The sequence below is a fragment of the Quercus robur genome, chromosome 9 (assembly GCF_932294415.1).
Source record: "Quercus robur chromosome 9, dhQueRobu3.1, whole genome shotgun sequence".
NCBI lineage: Eukaryota > Viridiplantae > Streptophyta > Magnoliopsida > Fagales > Fagaceae > Quercus > Quercus robur.
The window spans coordinates 50043767-50049825 of record NC_065542.1 but is presented as its reverse complement, the minus strand read 5'-3'; positions in this window follow the sequence as shown (position 1 = coordinate 50049825).

Genomic DNA, 6059 nt, shown 5'->3' with positions numbered 1-6059 from the left:
TTAACAAGATAATATTTACCTAATAAACAAGAACAATTGTTAATTATATACTATAAATTTTTTAATTATAAAGAATACATCTTAATACGTATTTGAATTCAATTTACTTTGTAAGATTTTCAAATTATTATTTGAAGTTAAAGTACTCTTTATTATTCTCGAATCTAAAGCAGTACCTTCCCAATCCGGTAATACGTACGTGAATTTCAAATTAAATAAGCATGCCGCCAACACGTTTTTTGTTGGGTAACCCTTCCTATCCCGATATCTTGGTGCATCCTTATTAGACACTTTGACACGAATATGTGTTCCATTAAGTGCCCTAATACAATCCTGAAATTAAAAATATCTCTCAAAGACATTTATCTTAAAATATACTTATACTAAACTACTATCAAATATATAATGTATACATTATATATTTACCTTAAAATATGGATTGAAACTACTACTCTGTAATATTTCAACTGGCACTTGGGTTCCATCAAGTTCTCAAAGGAGCTGATCCTCTAACATAATTATTGATCTTAACACATTTTGAAAATGGCAACTAATTGTCTCATTGGAACGACAAAAAAAGAAGGACATTGTACAGATCTTCACATTACGTAATAGAGTGCGAAGAAACTTGGCAACTTGCTCTTCGATCGTGGCACGTTGTGTGTCTTAAAGATCACCGTCTCTTCGCAAAATGTCACACAAACCTTGAAAAGCTATTGGACCCATGCGTATTACATCATAGCATTTTTCATTAGATCTAAGTCAATGCATTATTTCATCACAAACTAATTGTCTTTTTTTGGTTGATTGTGTAGGAATGTGGGGAACACGTCTTTTCAATCGTTACCTTCGATGAATAATATAGCATAAAAAACGGCATGAAGCATGAACCAAGGCTAATTTCCGCATATATTCTGAAAAAATTATGGTCTTAAGTACCTCATTATTCAAATCCATCTAGGTAAAAAACATAGTTATGTTATTAGTTGGAATCTTGGTCAAAGAAATTATAGGCACATGTTCCATTAGCCAATAAGTATCACTAGTATAGAGGAAGAACAGATTATACACATACTGGCAGGTAATCATTTATTGAACAGCCAAAGAAGAGCACTGAATAGATGTATATATGCAGGCAAGGGTTGTGGAGGATTTAAAGTTCTTGGTCTGTTGTCAATAGAAGCAATGGGAGAGGCCACATTTATCAGCAACCATTATGTTAAGAGTTATTGATTAGCATAAAGATTCAACATAAAAATTAAAACAAGATTTAATGTGGTTTGGCCAACTATAATCCTACATCCACCGATAATGCCAACAAAAATGCAATATTAATTACATGATTTATAAACACTACCAATGCTTATAAACAAACCTTACATAGTCAACTCAAACTAAATACCAACACTCTCTTTCTCTCTTTTCTTTTTTGGTTTTGATTTTTTTTTTTAATGAATCAATCTCAATCCACAATCCCAAGACATCAATGTATACATTGGCTCTCTCAAACTCAAGATAAAAATAGACTCTCAACACACATCTTTTGTACGCGTGCATTTTTCAGCCCAAAATATAGAAAACAAGTTCCTCACACAAACCCACACCACATTCTTTAAATAACCTTCTCCCAATGTAAAACTCTCCTTTTAAGAATGCTGTTTTGAGCTAAAGCAATATAACCAGTAGAAGCAATGATACATTCCTCAAATTTGTTCATAAATTTGGAGAAGATTGATCACAAAACAAAGATAGAAAATATATGACAAGACATGAAGTAGGAGGCAAACATAACAGAACCTGTAGAAACATAAGAAAAAGAAAGACTTACTTGTGAGCAGTAACCAAAACTTGTGGCAGTCAAAGAATAACATGTAGCTATGTCGATGAACAACAGTAGCTTCAATGTTGTCTCATGAAACAACAATAGCTTCACTTTGTTGCAAATAGGCAATAATGTGTAGCTATGCTTTTTTTCTTACGGCTAATTGAGAAAAGAATGGCTGATATTAAAGGGTATTTTAGGGGTTTTAACAAAAATTTCATTCAACCTAAATCCATTCCCTCCCATTCCTTCCAATTTTAAGGGGAACAAAAATTTGAAGTTTTGAAGGAAAAGGAAGGAATGAGCATTCCCTTCTAACCATTTCATTCCCTCTCACTTAAGTTCTGCTTGGGAGTTTATAAGGGAATGGAATGAGATGGTCATAAGGGAATGGAAATGAATGGAATGGAATGTAATGTATTTAAGTAAGAGAAATGAATAGAATGAAATGGAATTAAGTAACCTTGATTGGATGTTTTAAAATAAAGGAATGGAAATGAATAAAAATGAATGGAATGTAAGTAATCCTGTTTGGGAGCAACATGGAGAGAGTGTAATGAAATCATTTTATGACAATATTATTATTAGACCCCTATTTTAAAATAAATGGTATAGGGGTATTTTGGGAGTTTTAGTAAAAAAATCATTAAATCTAATTTCATTCCCTTCCATTTCTCCCAATTTCGGGGGGAATGAAAATTTGAGGTTTTAAGGGAATAGAGAGGAATGAGTGTTCCCTCCTACCAATTCCATTATCTCTCACTTAAACTCCCAAACAAGGGAATGAACTTTCCATTCCCTCCATTAAAACTCCCAAACAAGAGAAGGGAAGAATATTCTAAAATTATATTTTTTATTCATTTTCATTCCATTCCCTCCTCCCAGTTAAAACTCCCAAACAAGAGGAGGGAATAATATTCTAAACATATTCCTTTTATTCCATTCCATTTCCTACTTCCAAACGAAGCCTTAGAGATATAGCCATATTCAATGATTCCTTATAGGCAAAACAAGTTGGAAGGCTTCTGCTTAATTCAAACTCCCTGTTTTATAAAGTCTTCAAAGCTTATTTCTTCCCAACTTGCTCAATAATGGAAGCTAAAAATTCACATGCAGGTTCTCACGCATGGACTACTATATTACATAAGAGGGATGTGTTGCTTAGAGGATGCCGATGGAAGATTGGGAATGGAAAATCAATGAGCATTTGGCATAATTTTTGGCTACCAAGGAAAAAATCACCACAGGTACTTTCCCCTATTATTGATTCTATGGCAGGTGTTAAGGTTGATATTCTCATAGACGAAACAACAAGACAATGGAATCATGAATTGATTCCATAGAGGCTAGCTTATTTTGGCCTTTCACTCATAACGGGTCATACACAGGTAAGTCCGGATACGGTTCTTGAAATCTGATGAGGAAGCTGAGATCAGTGAAGAACTATTGGAGTGGGATAGATCACTTAGGCGAGGAATCTGGTCTTTACAGGTGCCAAACAAGATGAAAAATCTGGTATAGAGGGCTTGCCGAAACTTATTGCCAACTAAAGAAAACTTGCTACGCCGAACCATAATCGACAATTCTATTTATGATCGATGTAAGCTTGCACCCAAATCAACAATCCATGCTCTCTAGTCCTGTACCGAACTGGATATGGGATGGGAAGATAACTCGCTTTGGAACTGTCGTCGAATAAATACCTTTATAGACTACAAAGAGCTTCTATCATGGCTCATCACACACCAGCATCACCTGGAGTTATTCTCGGTCATGGCATGGTCAGTTTGGACCGAACGAAATTAGATTCGATTGAACAAACCCAATAGCAACCCACACTAGATTGCTTCATTGGCGAAAGAGCACCTTGCTGAGATTAAGGCAGTTCAACTTCCTGCACCACCTATGCGTTCTGCTCCCTCTGCGACACGGTCTCAGTGGCAGCATCCAATGCATGGGATTGGTGAAGATAAACTGTGATGGAGCCATTTTTGTCGACAAGAAAAAATCAGGCACTGGGGTGGTGATTTGAAAAAACCTTGGCTCGATATTGGGTTCACTCTCTAAGCAATTACCTTAGGCTTGTGCCCCATTGGAGATTGAAGCAATGATAGCGTCAACAACACTACAATTTGCCTTGGACATGGGATTTACTCGTGTTGTCCTTGAGTTCGATTCACAACTCTTGGTGAATGCCCTCTGCAATGACACTATTTTCTTGTCTTCAAAATGGCTTGTTAATTGAGGATATTAGACTTAATGCTAGGTTTTTTAATCAATTACATTACTCTCATGTTAAGAGAGAAGGTAATAAGGTTGCTTATAATTTAGCTCGCCATGCTTTATGTATTTCAAATTTTGTTGTTTGAATGAAAGATGTTCCATCACCTTTACTTCTTGTTTTCCTAGCTGATATTGCTGGGTTTTCATATTAAAACAAGTTACGTTCCCTTAAAAAAAAAAAAACTCTTCATCATATGAACTCCTCACATTCATAACTGATTCCCAAAAACTTAATTTATTTCGATATTATCAATTATTTCCCAACTTCCTCCTTTAAGTTTAAAGGTTTGCAATTTAGTTTAATTTTTAAAGTATCTATTTTTCAATCATATCTTCAATACAAGACTATATATTTTTTTCAAAATTAAATCAAGAGTTAACTTAATTAGCTAAGTTGCATCGACACAAACACGGGTATGGATACAACATGGGTACGGATACAAGGGCACGGTAATTTTTGAAAAATACGGGTACGACACAGCGTGAGTAGGACAATTAAATAATTAATTAAAATTTATATTTAGGCATATTTTTAAAATATTTTTAGACATAAAATACGCTTATGTCTAGAATTTAAATTACGTAAAAATTACAAATAAGTAAATTAACATTAAAAATAGTACAATAAGAGCACTTGCAGCAGTGGAGTTAAATAGCTAAATAGTTATTTTAGCTCCACTAAAACACAAAAAACCACGATCCAGCAGTGGAGCTATAGCTATTTTTGTTAGCTTTATTGCTATAGTGCACATCTATAGATAGATGTGCACTGTAGCTAAGAGCTAAAAAAAAAAAAAAAAAAAATTTATTCCAGCTGGGGAATAAAATAATACAACTTGCTTCTTTTTTTTCACACTGTGCCTCTCTCTCTCATTCACTCTCATCTTATCTGAAGATCATCTCTCTCAAGCTCACTCTCTCAACTCCGGTCTCTTAAGCTCACTCCGTTTACCTCCGTTGGCCCGACTCATCGTCAACGTCGCCGCTAACAAGCTCGACATCATTGACCCACCATCTGTCCCAAGCTGTCGATCAGCCTCAGACCCGCGGCGCCATCTGCCTCTAACCCACGTCATCGATCTGCCATTTGCCTCAGACCTACGGGTAGAGCGATGAGATCGAAGCCGAGTGAGATATGTAGCGTAATTGGAAACCAAAGCATCGACAAGGATGTTGATAGCGTGGGTAGCATCGACGCATGGGTTTGTCTCCGATTTGTGTTGGGTTTGTCTATGGTTGGTGATTTTGTTTGGTTTGGATTGAGGAAAAAGATTGAGGATTTGAGTTTTTTTTTTTTTTTTTTTTTCGCTGTGGACTGGTGGTGGTGGTGGGGGATGTTTCTTCTATGTTGGGTGTGGGTTGCTATGTTTGCCTACCAAGAAACTCTAAGAAAATATGAGAAGTTTGTGTGGATATATTATTTTATTGTAATAAATATATTATTTTATTGTAGTAGATATATTATTTTATTGTGATATTTATATTATTTTATTGTGTTGAAAGCTAAAATAGATCCACTGTTATAACTTGTGAGTAGGTGAAATACATAAAATAACTTTTTAGAATGTCAAATAAATATATTTTTAATTTCACTGCTATAAATGGTCTAATACACATAAAATGTTTAGAGTACGGACATAAAGTTTAAATGGATTATATTCAACACCAAACTAAAAACAGAAAGGGAAACTAGCTTTAAACTTGATGTGAATTTTAAAATAAAAAGAAAAATGAATTTTAAAATAAACCTTTTAGTTGAAGTGTTAAACACGTGAGTGTAACTTTTACTGACTACTGATTGATGTGATAAAAGGGCGTTCGAATGGTTAAAAAGTTATATTCAAATTTTCACTTTTTGTTAAACTTTCACAGTTCAAGACGGTGTCAATTCCTTAAAAAGTGTGTCAATTAGTAAAAAATTATTCAACTCTCATGCGGTAGAGGCGGATAAGAC